Genomic DNA, 14,466 nt, shown 5'->3' on the forward strand with positions numbered 1-14,466 from the left:
TCTTCAGTCTCTTCTCTCTGATTCCTGCTCACCCCAGCCCACACGCCATACTCTGTTCTTGGCTTCCTCTGCTCAGCCATCCTGGCCAGTGCCCCCTGCTTCTCCCTGGTCCCTGACCCACCTTCCCTGGGGAGGGGGTTGGGTGGAGTTGGACTCGAGAGGAAAGGGATACGGACATGGTGGGTCCACATGGTGGGAACGGGTGTGATGGTGACTGACCAGGAGGATGCCTTCTGTTCTGACGTAGCCCTAACCCTTCAGGGAGCAGCCCCCCCCAATAATGTCGCTAAGGCTCATTAGGAGGATCTTTGCATCTGTCAACCTGATGGATGGAGATATAGATTTCTCTAACAGATAAATTAGAGTGATGGGCCTTCATTATTTTGTTATTAAATTTAGCAGAAAGGGATATTTAACCAGATGGAAATCAGACTCTGTGCAGACAACTACTGCTCTCTTTGGTCTCCTTTCAAATATCTATCCATACATGCATTTATCCATTATCCATGCATGCTTCCATCCATCCACCCATCTATTCATCCATCTATCCATGCATCCATGCATCCATCCATGCCTCCATTCATTAATCCATGCATGCATCCATCCACTCATTATATTCACTCACGCATCTATTATATCCATGCATTCATCCATGTAGCCATTAAATATTTATTAAGCACCTATTTTGGATGTTTACATTTAATCCTTGCAGAAGCTCTCCAAGGTGGACATTACTGGGAGGGTCCTGGGACCCTGTGAAGTGAAGGTGCGGAAGGTCATGCACATGCACTTGGTGTGGAATCCAGTGGCCTCCCTTGGTGTCCCCAGTGCCCAGTTCTGAGCGTGGACCTGAATGAACAGAAGGCTCAGGTTCTGGAATGCTGGCCTTCTGTGGTTCTATTCTAGATGCAGCCTGGGGTGGGAGGCAATGCTGGGCTTCTAGTCTTATTGGCATTGCCACCTCTAACCCAATGTCACCATCACCACCCCTGGCATGGAGGCTTCTTCATCACATAACTTGCAACCATGGCACGTCCTTGTTTCTTCTCCGTCTTACCTCCCACAGGCGGGAGACTCCTAGGTACGCCCTTGGCCGCGGCACCAGCCTCACCAGTCTCCTCCAGGGACTGGCTCTTACACCTGCTTCTCCACAGGATGGCAGCCCCATCTTACTCTGCCCCTTTGTTCGCCTTTCTTCCTAAGCGTTAGAGCTAGCTGCCCATCGGACCAGAGCCGTCTCCTCGGGCCTCAGTGGTTAAGACAAGGGTGTGAGTGCAGGCCGCTTGCTTGGGAGGTGATCCCGGGAGCACCGGCCATGGGGTAGATAGTGAGATGGGAGGGAAGGAAGCCAATCAAATGTGCGTTAGGAGCGGTGACTGCTGCGGGCACTGAGGCCCCGTCTCCTTGGGGACCTCTGTGGACTGAGCCTTAGAGTTCTCCCAGTGGGTGGGGGAGGGAGCAGGGTGCTTATTCACTTGCTTCCCTTGCTGTTTGGCTCAGGGTGCTCCCTCCATTGGCTCTGGCACAGGTGCAGGTGCTGGCACTGCAGGCTCAGGTGGGCTGGCTGGCTGTCCTCAGAGGGTGCGGCTGGGGCCCTGCCAGCCTCTGCCGCACTCACTGGACCCAGGCCTGGTGGTCTGGCTGGTCCCTTGGAATGTGGCTCTTGTCAAGCCCTTTTCCCACAGCTCCCACGCTCGGTGCCTGTGGAGCTGCCACCCCCTCCCCAGCTGCCCTGGACAGGCCCTTCCTACTGGGGCCTGTCACCACAGTCACTGTGCTCACAGACTCTTAAGGAGCTCCTACTATGTGCCAGGTGCCACAGAGACAAAGAGGAAGCTGTCAGGATCCCTCCATGCATGCACAATGGAGGAAAGGGTCCCAGCGTGAATGTCCTTACCCTGTGCCAACACCGGCGGCCCTTTCAAGGCCCCGTCCCAGGCCAGGGGCCTGTCTGCACTGCATCCTCTCCTAGAACTGGGGCAGACATGCTGGGAAGCACATAGCCTAGAGCCGCCAAGCCTCCTCCCAGCCCTAGTGACTGTGATTGCCGTGGTTTTCCGGACTTGCTTTTCCTTCCTCTCACTGCCTCTGCCTCTTCCTTTCCTGGGGCCACCAGCTCCATGGAGCCCATCGGGGCTGAGCCCCTGGCGCTCTCTCTGTGTCTCTGTGTGGAACAAGGTGCAATTCGCGGGCAATGGGGGCAGCTTATTCAAGGGCCCCTTCTGTGTCCCTGGAGAAGGCTCTGCCTGGTACCTGCTTCTTGGAGAGGGGCCTCCTCCCTCTTCACTGCTCCCTCTCCCAGACTCATGCCTTTTGGGGCGAGGGCTCAGGGAGAATTAAGAACAGGAAGTGGAGTGACTAAGGCCTTTGGTGTGGGGATGGGGAAGGGCCGGCAGGGACGGGGCAGGTGCCTCATCCGCTGGTGCATTCACACTGAAAACTCCTCACTGGGCCACACAGGCAGGCAGGCCAGACCCTGGGCCCTTTGACTCCTCTCCCCAGCCGCCACCCACAGCCTTTCCCCGGGACGTTTTCACTTTCACACCCGGTTTGGTAGTGTGTCTGCCTGTGCTGGCCAACCTCATTGCCTCCGATGGCCTCCCCTTCTGACTGGGCCGTCCATCTCCAGCCCATGGACAGGGCTGGGCTGGCAGGGCGCACAGCTGCCCTGTACCTGCCACTTGGACAGAAAGGTGGCTGTCCTTATGTTGGGCAGGAGTGTGGATGTGAGGGCTGGAGGAGGACAGGGACCTTGAGGTGGAGTTGACGATGAGGCTGTTGGTTGGAGTCTCAGGTTAGGGCTCCAGCATCTTTGATCCGGGAGGAGTGAGTACAAGGCAGCTGCCTCCTAGGGGGAAGCTGGGGAGGAGGAGATTGGAGATGGGAGACGATGAAAGGGGAGAGCAAAGTTACTGATGCTCCTCCCCACCCAACACACACAGCCCAGGTCGGTTCCTCTCTGCCCGGCCAAGGGTAGTGTTGCCCCATGGAGTATAAGGACAGAACAAAAGGGGTGCATGGGCTGCTGTGTGCATTTTGAGAGTAAGACTGTGCTGTTTCTCTCGTCCCTTGTGGGGGTAGGAGGGGGGGCTGGTGGAGCAGACTCACTCCTCTGGCCGGTGGGACCGGAGCTGTGGGGTCATTCCTCCTGCAGGGAGAGGTTGGTCTTCAGAGCAGGTCTCCTTCGACTTCCCGTGGAGAGGGGGTGGGGCCAGCGGCGGGTACCTAGGCAGGGCAGGGGCAGCCCCAAGTCCTGGGCAGGGGCAGCTGCCATGCCTGGGGAAGCCTGGGTGGGTAGGGCTGGGATAGGACCCCCACAGGGGAGCTCCTGGGTTCTGTGCTCCTGGTGGCTGTTCCCTGAAGCCCAGCTCCTGGACGGCAGGGCAGGAGTCCGCCGTAGGTGCGTGGAGGGAGGGAGAAGTCGGTGGTGGTCCAGAGCCTCTGCTGCGCTGGCCGCCCTGTCGTGCCCCCACCGGGCGTGAGTCAGACCGAAAGCAGAAGCTGCCAGGCATTGCGCAGGGTGAAGCGAGGCAGAACCGACTGTGCTATTTTGGAACCTGGTTAATTCCCCCGCCTGTCCCCCCGCTTCTCTCAGGGCTCCCATCCCCTCCCGATGGCCAGCTCTTTGCCTTCCTCAGGGGACAGTAAGGACAGGCCTTGATTTCCTCTGGAATGTGTGTGTGGGGGTGCTGAAGGCCCCTCTCCTTACTGGACCCCCCCTCCCTGGCCCAGAGAACTGGCTCCTGGGGAAGCAGCCTTCTGGGAGGAGGGAAGGGCCGTGCCCCCTCCCGCTGGGAGTGCGCAGGCAGGGCAGCCTGGTGAGGTGATGGTCACCAGCGTTGAGCACTGCCCGCCTGGCGCCCGCCCGCCCCACCCCGCCGTCTTTGGCCACTGCCACTCTGGGCCAGCTGTCGGCCGCCTCTCCCAGGGGTGTTAGCTGACAAGAGCTTCAGGTGGGAGCCTCTCCCGGCAGTGACTCTCAAAGGGTTGGGAGGGATTTCCGGACCCAGGGTGGGAGATATTTTGGGGCCAAGGGCCTTTCCAGAACCCGTGACATCAATACCCTGCCGCAGCCCCAAATGACCCCCTTGTCCATGGCTCTTTCTTGGGCATCCTAGGCCTTCTGATGTGCTGGCCCCACATTTTAGGGTTTCTTTGGAACCTGCATGAGCCTGGGGGCCCCTGGCAGTCCAGCCTGCGGTGGTGAACGAGGTCAGTGGGGTGTGTTTCTGAACTAAAGACGGGGTGTAGCTATCACCCATCTGTGGGGGGGGTGTCTCTGCTCTCCTCCGGCCATGTGGTTGGGAGAGGGGGCTCTGCTCCTGCTCTGTGAGTGTGGGGGCAGGATGGGCACCGCCTGCACTGTGCGTGCTGCCTGTCAGGGGGACCCTGAGGCCAGAGCTCCGCCTGCTTTTTACCCCCAACAACCTGGGTGTCAGTTTCATGTGTGAGGGGGTGGGTCAGCAGGCATGTTGCAGGTGACAGTTAACCTGTGGGTCCTTGTCAACCTCAAGTGAGCAGGGCTTGCGTTTCTCATCGCTCAGATGGATTTGGGCTTGGAGAGGTGAGAGGGAGGGATGAAGCGTGTGGAGGAAAGAACGGTCTCCTAGCCCTGGCTGGTGTGGCTCCGTCGGTTGAGTGCCATTGGCCTGTACACCCAACGCTTGCTGGTTCGATTCCCGGTCAGGGCACATGCCGGGTTGCTGGCTCTGTCCCCAGTGGGAGGCATGTAGGAGGCAGCCGATCTATGTTCTGCTCTCACATAGATGTTTCTCTCTCCCTTCCTCTTCCTCTTTCTCTTAAAATCAATAAAAAAATATTTTAAAAAAAGAGTGGTCTCCTAGGCCAGCTGCCGAGGGCACACACTGTGCTCAAGGCCGTCCACTCTCTGCTGGGGCTGCTCTTGGGGCAGGAAGGCTCCAGGCGGTGTGTGGGGATGGTACGTGTTCATGTGTGTGCTGGTGTGCGTGTAGGAGATGCTGTGTGCGTGGTGTGTCTCAGGTGGCCTGTCTGGGTTGCCTTTCCACTGAGAACCATGTCAGCTTCCAGGCTGCCTCCCCACAGACCTGCACTGCCCTCCGTACCCAGTGAGTGCCCAGCAGGGAGCCGGCCCGGAGCCCTGTGTCCCCCCACCTTGCTCCTGGGCCTGAGTCGGGCTGTGTGCCCAGGTTCACTGTGAGGCCCAGAAAGGCCCTGCTGACCCCTAAAGCATCTCACTCCACCTGGAGCCTGTACCTACTGCCGCCCCTTCCCACCTGTCACCGGCGCTCATGCTGGGAACCAGGTGACCAAGCCTCCAGAAGCTGCAAGTAAAGTGACGAACGGCCCACGCGTCTCCTAGGGAGCGGTGGTAAAGCGCGGATTCTGGGCCGGGCCGAGCCTGCCGTTCTAACCAGCCCCCAGAGGATATGATGCCCGGGATCATGCTTTGAGTGCTGAGGACTTAAAAGGCCCCCCCCACCCCCCCTTCTAAACTCCATTCCTGTGACGCGGCTCACACGCGGCTCACACGGCCAGGGCACTGACTCTGGTGGACCACCTCCTAGGTGCCGGGCGCCACCACCCTCAGCTCCTTCGATCCCCTCACCTACTCGAGGGAGGAGCATCTGTTTTACAGATGGGGAAACTGAGGCTCTGAGAGGTTAGGTACCTGTCCCTGGGCTGTAAGTGTCCAGAGCGCTTTCCACTAAACCCGCTGTCTGCCTGAGGGCAGACTCACGACCAGATGCAGCCGAGGGGGTGGTGAGGGGATGGACCGCAGCTGTCCAGGAACCGCAGGGGCAGCCCTGGGTGGTCCTGGGGTGGGGTGGGTGGTGCTGGAGGGGAAGGAGGGACTGAAGCACGCTGGAGGAGGCCAGGCCTGAGAGGGCCCACGTCTGCCCGCCTTCCGCGCCCAGGCCCTGCACTAACGGACGTCAGGCCTCCTCTCGCCTCCCCAGGTCCTCTCCAGGCAGACTCCCACCTGGCGCCGGCACATGCTGTGCTCCCTGCACTCAGGAGCCTGGGCAGGCAGGGCTGGGTGTTCAGACTCCCGACCAGGGCCCAGTTCCACTGCCTACCAGCTGTGTGATCCTGGGCAAGCCCGGGCCTCTCTGTGCTCCAGGTGCTCCCTCTGCCTGGTGCACAGCGAACCTGTGGGTTTATACAGGGAGATAAGAGATAATAGGCCACCTCCTGTGAACCTCATGCCATTGTCCCTGCTCACAGGTGTTTACCGCCTTCCTTTCCCCTCCCCTCTTCTAGTGTCTTCTTTTATTTAGCAAAGCCTGGATTCCTCCGTTATAACCAGGTTGTTTTCAAAGCACTCAGAGGCAGATTACACTCTTAGAAAGGGTGCAAAAAAGGGAGTTCATTTGCAGTGTCCAAGCCGAGGGAAGACTGGAGAGGCTGTGGGAGGTGGGATGCAGGTGATGGAGGAGATGAGGAGCCCTAGTGGGCCAGGGGCAGGCCCTGAAGCTGTGTGGGCGGGGCCTGAGGCAGGGCGGGCTGGGTTTGCAGTGAGCCCTCATGTGGGAGCCAGAAGCCACTCCAGGTGTGGCTGCATGTCCTCTGTGCTCCTGGCACCTGCAGGAGTCAACCAGCCCTCCCTGCCAAGCAGCTGGCAGATGGAGAAGCAAGGGCTGGGTCTCTAAGGCTGCCGCAGTAATCCATGTCCCTGGGTCTTCCCGTGGGCCCTGGCCTCCTCACCTGTGCTGGCCACACACCTGAGAGAGACCTGGACTTGCACCCCCACTTTGCTGTGCGCTTCCAGTGTGACCTTGGGAGGTCACTTTTTGAGTCGGTTTTCTCACCGGCTAGCGGTGCCATTTGTCCCGTGAGGGGTTTGTGGAGGACAAATGAGACCTGGCAGTAGGTCCTATGGAGTAGCCCAGTGCCTGGTAGGGACTGGGAGTTTGCTGCGGAGAGAATGGGTGATAACTGAGCAGGTGTTGGGTCATTGGACAAGCAGCCTCTGGGGGCCCTGGGTCTCATTCTGGGGAGTCTGAGGGGGTGGGTTCAGGAGGAAGGAAGCTGGTTGCTCCGGAAGCCTCCTGTAGCTGGGAGATTGGTAGGTGGCCAGGAAACAACCAGGGAAGAGCAGCGTGGACGCAGGCAGGACGCTCAAATGCTCCGGGTGTCCAGGAGGGCGTGTGGGAGCGAGGGAAAGAGGCCTCTCAGTCCCCTTGCCCACTTCAACCCAGGAGAAGGGCAGCCGCCCACTGGGGCAGGGTGAGGGCCTAGTGTGTGTGTGTGTGTGTGTGTGTGTGTGTGTGTGAGAGAGAGAGAGAGAGAGAGAGAGAGAGAGAGAGAGAGAGAAGGAGAGAGGCTGCGTGGGCTATATCTATGCACATCCCAAGGGTGGACCCCCCGGACCTCTCCCTCTGCATGCTGCTCTCAGTACCTCTCCTTGTCCCCACTGTCCTCCTGGGCTGGCCTCATGCCCAGGTCCAGCTAGACCCGATGGGACAGGATGGGCTCCTCTCGGGTCTGGGATTGCCTTTCAAGCAGCCCCCTTTGCTGCATAATTGCCCTGCCTTGCCCTGGGCCAACTGGCCCACCAGTCAGGAGACACCAACTCCTATCCTTTCCTGTGGGATTGAGCTGTGGGCACTGGGGTCACTGAGCCGGCTGGGAGCTCCTGTGGCTTCCCTACCTCCCCTCTCCTTCCCCTCTTCCCCACCTCCAGGCGCCTGCACGGTGGAGTGGAGTGCGTCCTGGGTTCGAGAGTTGCTCGGCCTCACCCTTTTGGAGCCCTAGTTTCCTCCTGTAATTCACTGTTTGCCCCCCAGTCTTACTCACCACAAGACGGGGTGCTCAGCCTGCGCCAAGAGTGTTCCCACTTGGCGGATGATTATGTTGCGGGAACCACATCCTGCACCACAGCCTTTAGTGTGTCCAAGGTCAGGTGACAGCCGTGCGATGGAGTCAGAGTGAGGGCCCTCTGGGAGAGGGACCTGGAGGGAGCTTTCCAGGGGATGGGAACGTGCTCCCCCTTAGTCTGGGCGGCGACACTCATGGGCGCACATCGGTGAGAAGCCATTGAGCTGTGCCCTTAGAACCTGTGCATTTTGCTGGGGAAAATGCCACCTCAATAAAAAGGAAAAAGGCTAGATGTTAAAGCAAAACGTTACAAGCACGCAGCCCTGACCTCACTTCTGTTCCTGGTGCAAATACCTTCCAGTCAAACAAAGCACACTTCCCGGGGCCACTGTGACTTCCCTTCGCTCTTTTCAGACTTGGCGGGAGCCTTTCGTGACGTGTAGCGCAGCCCTGGGCCTGGTAACATAGTAACAACCGCCCTGGTGAGCATGTCCGGTGAGTGGGCTCTGTGCTGCTTGCCCTGCCCCCTGTCTCTTCAGAGCCCAAAGGTGGGCATCATTCAGCGTCCGTTGCCTCTCCCGTGGCACTGCCGTGGACTATGTGATCCACAAGCTGTGGGGGGAAAACAAAAACAAAACACCTTTTAAAACCCAGGCATTTGGAGAGGAAGCGAAGAGGGTGCCCAGGAGCGGAAAAGCTGGTCCAGGCCATCCTGCCCTGTCCTCTCAAGACAGAGCTGGGCTTACTGCTGGGCTGCTCTGCCCCAGCCGGGGGTCTTAATGGTGTGTGTGTGTGTGTGTGTGTGTGTGTGTGTGTGTGTGTGAGAGAGAGAGAGAGAGAGAGAGAGAGAGAGAGAGAGAGAGAGAATGGATGGAACCTTTTATTCAAAAAACTCGAGAAACAGAGAAGACTCGCCCAGAGGTGCCCCGGTGGGCATGGGCAAAGCGACAGTGAACAGTGATGGAATAGTGATAGCTCCCCTCTGCCCACGCTCTCCCCTTGCAGAGGCATCCCAGCTTAGGGCACAACTGCTCTGTGGAAGGTGGCCCCGGCGGGGAAGCCCCACTTGCCTGATGGGAAGGCTGAGGTCAGGCTCAGACACTGAGTCAGGTTCAAGGACTTGGCAAGTTCCCATGGCCTCCTGTGGGCAGGACTGCTGGCTCCTGGGAATCTTATGGCGCTTCCCCATCCCTAGCTCTCTTGGGTTCCAACCCAACGGATGCCCCCAGGCCCTGCGGGGACCGTGACCACCTTGGTAATTTGGAATGGCCTTGTCCTAAGGTGTGGGGATTATGTGGACATCTTGTTCCGTTTCCTGGTTGGTTGGGCTTTCCTTTGCGGCCTCCTCTGCCAGGGCAGGCGCAGAGAAAACAAGACAAACCCCAGTCCTGGAATCTTTCTCTCTCTTCCCTTCCCAGGAGGTCACGGCTTCCCCAGAAGGTCACGGGGTCCCTTCCCCTGCCTCCGGGAGCCTGGCACCTGTGCGGAAGGCCTTCCTTTAGTGGTCGGTTTGATTTCCCTCCGCCACATGGCGCCGTTCCCGTGCAACTGGTAGTCTGGAGCAGACCGGGTCAGAAGACAGCTTCTGACCGGAGGCACAGAATGCAATAAATGGCTTAAACAGGCGCCCTGGCCTCTGGGCTCGCGCACTGTGTTGTTTCAGCCGCCAGACATGTGTTTTTCTGAGAATACAGGAAATTTTCTCTGCCCTTTGAGGGAGGGTAGAGTTTTTGTGCTGGTGTTTGGGGATTCCAGGCCGTTTCATCGTCCCAGGCACCCTCTGGCCCCTGGGCTGGATGAAAGAGATCAGAAACTCTTTGATTGTTGGGGAAGATTCTTCCGTGGGAACCCTAAATAAAATGTGGCATCCTCACCCCAAGTGCAGGTCCAAGGCCAAACTCTAAGCCTGAGGGCTTAGGTGGTGGAGCCAGACGGCCAGGGTCCAGCCTTGCCGCTCACTAGCTCTGTGACCTTTGGCAACTGCCAGCCGCTCTGAGCCTGTTTTCTCATCTGAAAGGGGGAGGGGGCAGCACTGCTACCCACGTCAGGAAATAATTGTGATAATTAAGGTGACTTGAACAACACCTGCACATAGTAAGTACTCCATCAGCATTAGCTATTAGTATACAATGTTGTTCCCAATTTAAAAGATATACATGTTCATTATAGAAAAAGAATATTCCAAAAATTAAAAAGGAAAAAAAAAAACCCGCACAATTACATCTTCCAAAGAAGACAGTAATATTTTATATATTTCCCCCAAGAGGTTTTTCTGTACATATTTGTACATGGTGATGATCAGATTTTTTTTACATTTATTTTTTGTTAATCCTCACCCAAGGATATTTTTTTCCATTGCTTTTCAGAGAGAGTGGAAGGGAGAGCAGGAGGGGGAGAGAAAAAGAGAAGCATCGATTCGAGAGACACATTGATTGGCTGCCTCCCGCACACACCCTAATTGGGGCCAGGGATTGAACCTGCAAAACAGGTATGTGCCCTTGACTGGGAATCGAACCCAAGACCCTTCCATGCACGGGCTGACGCTCTAACCATTGCGCACACTGGCCAGGGCTGATGATCAGATTTTATTTACAATTTGCATCCTACATTTTGTCACTAGATGTATCCCCACGTTGCTTATCTATACTAATAAAAGGGTAATATGCTAATTTGACTGGGTGACTGGCCATTTCCCGAACGTCTGACTTCCTTCTGGACAAAGCCACGGTGGTAGGGGCTGAGGCAGAGGCAGTTAGAGGCAATCAGGCCAGCAGGGGAATTCAGTGGGGGCGATCAGGCCAGCAGGGGAGGGCAGTTGGGGGCCATCAGGCCGGCAGGGGAACGGTTAGGTGGTGATCAGGCCCGCAGAGGTGGTTAGGGGAGATCAGGCAGGCAGGCAGGCGAGTGGTTAGGAGCCAGCGGTCCCGGATTGTGAGAGGGATGTCCGACTGCGGTTTAGGCCTGAAACCAGCAGTCTGACAACCCCCAAGGGATCCCAGATTGGAGAGGGTGCAGGCCGGGCTGAGGGACACCACTCCCCGTTCATGAATTTCATGCACCGGGCCTCTAGTTGTAAACATAATATCCCATCAGGAGGGAAGCACCGTACTCTAGCTAAGCGACCTGTTGCTGCACACTGACATTGTTTTTATTTTTCTGTGTATTCTGTGGTGGGCATCTTTATGCAGAAAGCCTTTCCTGCACTTAGGATTACTTCCTTAAGGCTTTGGTAAATATTGCCAAATTGCTTTCCCAAAGAGGGTGTACCAGCTGCACTTGGGTAGTTGTGTTGAGCTGCCTGGCACCCAAGGAATTTTAAAGTCGTAGCCACACTTGGGTGGGAGGGCAATTTGTGCAACTCTCCTTTTAAATTATTCAAGATCTGCCCTCGTTCTTATGTCATTTTTAAAAATAAAAGTATAACACACAGAAGGTAAACAAATTGTGAGCAGCGGGACCATTTTCATAAACTTGACACTCCCGTGTCCCCAACGCCCACATCAGGTTACAGAGCATTCCTCGCCCCGCCTGCCCAAGCCGTCCGGAGCCACGTCCCCATCTCTCCCCACCCTGGGAACCAGGACCCTGACTTCTAACACAGAAGCTCATGTCAAAGCGTTGAGCACGCTATATGCCTTTCTGTGTCTGGCTCCTTTCGGTCAACATCACGCCTGCGAGTCACTGGCTGTGCGCAGCGGCAGTGGGCTCACGCTGCTTGTGAGCAGCACCCAGTTTGGACGGACCACTTCTTGCCCATTTTCCTGTCGATGGGCACCTGGGTGTTTTCCAGGATGGGCTGCTCTCCACGGCGCGGCTGTGACGGCCCAGGGCAGGTCCTCGGCAGGGCTCATGGATGCTTTTCTGTCGGCCGTCGCTTAGGCGCGGAGCTGCTGGCAAGTGGCGCAGGTGCATTTTCTGCTTCCTGCTCCAGTTTCTACAGGACCACTGGGAAGGCAGAAAGGCCCCAGGGCAGTTCCGGTCCGGCCATGGAAGGGTCTGCCACAGCGAGAGCAGTGCTATAGAGGCTTGCAGATGGTGCTGTCTCTGAAGGCTCTTGTCTGGGGCCGGAGTGGGAACTGCGATGGGCCTTGGGTCCTGGCCCTAGAATTCCAACTGGCATGGCCTTCTGACCTTAGCCCGGGCCTCTGGTGGCCAATCAGTGTCCTCACCCAGGGCCCTTGGCTGGCCTAACAACCATGGCACTGAGCAGGGCGGGGGCTTGGGTCAGACTCCAGGTAGACGTGGGGGACCCCATCTTCGGACATGATTGGGCCCCTCACAAACTTCCTTTTCTCTTGTTTTAAAAGAATCACACAAGTAGCACATATCACAGTAAGTGATTCAAAAGTGGAATAAGAAACTATAAAAACCCCTCTTTACCGCTCCCCACCCCCCACTCCCCTTCCCAGCGGGGACCACTCTGAACAGTTGGGGTGTTGGGGGAGCTCAGAACAGCAGATAGAGTGGGGGCTGTGAACCAGGCTGCCTGCATCCAGTTTCTATTCTGCTGCTTGTCAGCTGTGAAACCTTGGGCAAGTTACTTTCCCTCTCTGTGCCTCAGTGTCTCCCTGAACAGTGGGGCCGTGGGAGCCACCTCACAGAGCTGCTGTGAAGAAGAGACGAGTGAATGTTTGAAAAGCACATGGCCAGCCCTGGTCCAGGGCGAGCATTCAAGAAGCATTCCGACCCCTCTAAGCTATTCTGCACACTCACCCTTTCCTGCCTGCGTGCCCAGGCTGCGCGTTTCATCCTGCAGTTGCTTTTCCCTCAGTGCTGGGTCTTTTTTCTATGCTGAGACTTTTCTGTTCTGAGGTCCTCTTTCTCCTTGTCTGTCCCATGGGGGGGGGGGTATTTCTCCCTCTTTCCTTGTCCTCTGCCCACACCTTCCCTCACGAAAGGGCCGCTCAGCCGCTCAGATAGAGGTTAGGCGGCTGCCGAGGGAGGCCCGCACGCACTAGCACGCTGGTGCGAAGCCGGCCCTGGCCTGAGCAGAGGAGCCCAGGAGGGAGCACCCAGTGTGCCGGGAGCCGGTCCATGCTTGCTGTTTCAAGGGACCTGGCATATATGGCATACTGTTCTTAATATGTTTGCTCACCTTCTTGGCACTATGTGTTTTAACCAAGGTCACCTCTCTGAGAAAGGTTGTTTCCCCAGGTAGGGATTTTCCCCTGAAGTTAGGGAGGGAATAAAACCTCTTAACTAAGTGCCAGGTGGGTAATTAATCATTTTAACTACGAACAATCATGCTTAAGCTACATAATCTTTACTCCCTGGAACGGAGATAAGAAACGCCCTAACCTTTGTAATAGAGATTGATAGGATTGAATCAACTGGTATAAATACAGATGTAACAAGACAGCAAGACACAGAACTTAGAACACAGAACTTAGAATACAGAGCTTAGAATACAGAACTTAGAAGACAGAACCAAGAAGACAGAACCTACACAGAACCAGAGACAGAAGAACTTCGCTAGAGACAGAACATGGCAAAAGATCCTGGACTGAACCTGACTACAGAAATTGGCAAGAGAACCTGACTAGAACCTGGTGACTGAACCTGGCTGGAGAACCTAGGGAGGGAACATGGCTACAGAACCTGGTTGGAGAACCTGGAGAACCTAGCAAGAGAACATGGACACAGAACCTGGCTGGAGATCCTAAGCAGAACCTCTCTGGAGATCCAGACCAGAACTTGGCTGGAGATCCTGGCTGGAGATCCTGGCTAGGCTGCTGATCAACTGAACGCTATCTAAGACAGCAAGACACAGAACTTAGAATACGGAACCAGGAGAGACGGAACCTAGGCACAGAACCTACACAGAACGTTCTCTAGAGACAGAAGAACTTCGCTGGAGAGAACATGGCAAAAGATCCTGGACTGAACCTGACTACAGAAATTGGCAAGAGAACCTGACTAGAACCTGGTATCTGAACCTGGCTGGAGAACCTGGACAGAACCTGGCTGGAGAACCTAGCGAGGGAACTTGGCTACTGAACCTGGCTGGAGAACCTGGACAGAACCTGGCTGGAGAACCTAGCGAGGGAACATGGCTACAGAGCCTGGCTGGAGAACCTGGAGAACCTAGCAAGAGAACATGGACACAGAACCTAGCTGGAGATCCTAAGCAGAACCTCTCTGGAGATCCAGACCAGAACTTGGCTGGAGATCCTGGCTGGAGATCCTGGCTAGGCTGCTGATCAACTGAATACTGTCTCCGTGTCATTCCTTCTTCGCCGACTCCATCCACACCTTTGGGTACCCCTGGGCCTGCTGGGGTTGGACTCCGGCACCAGTGGAAACTGCAGTGGAAACTGGGTTCCTGAAGGCCTGTCCCAGAGAACCCCGGCTCCTCCGCAGCCCCAGGGAACGCGCAGCAGGGCCCGAAGTCTCGGCTGACAGTGCTGCACCCTCAGTCTCCTTGAATCCTCCCAACGATCCATGGGGAGCTGGGCTCCATCTCACCAAGGAGGAAGCCAAGGCCCAGAGCGGCTAAGTGGCTTTCCCAGCGTCACCCAGCCAGTCTGGGCAGCGCGGGCTCCGGCTGATCCTGTTGGACTGCAGCTCGTGCTGGTCATCACTAAGCCAGAGCCCAGAGTCAGCTCAGGGCAGAGGGAGGGTCGGTGGGAGATTCTGGGTAAACCTGGCGGGAAGTGGCCTGTGGGT

The 14,466-nt window shown here is 56.8% G+C and overlaps 1 protein-coding gene across 3 annotated transcripts in view; it reads left to right on the forward strand.

Annotated features, from left to right (window-relative positions):
• The window catches only part of TFEB (transcription factor EB), a 49,603-nt gene that overhangs the window by 23,388 nt on the left and 11,749 nt on the right, over positions 1-14,466 (forward strand). Inside the window, exon 1 of one of the 3 annotated variants that reach the window (XM_036317023.1) lies at positions 10,267-10,288. The exons of the other annotated variants lie outside the window; for them this stretch is intronic. The gene's annotated coding sequence lies outside the window, so the exon portion shown is untranslated. Of the gene's footprint in view, positions 1-10,266; positions 10,289-14,466 lie in introns of those variants that run through there. 3 annotated transcript variants of the gene reach the window in all.

This window comes from Myotis myotis, unplaced genomic scaffold, assembly GCF_014108235.1.
Source record: "Myotis myotis isolate mMyoMyo1 unplaced genomic scaffold, mMyoMyo1.p scaffold_m19_p_7, whole genome shotgun sequence".
Classification (NCBI taxonomy): Eukaryota; Metazoa; Chordata; class Mammalia; order Chiroptera; family Vespertilionidae; genus Myotis; species Myotis myotis.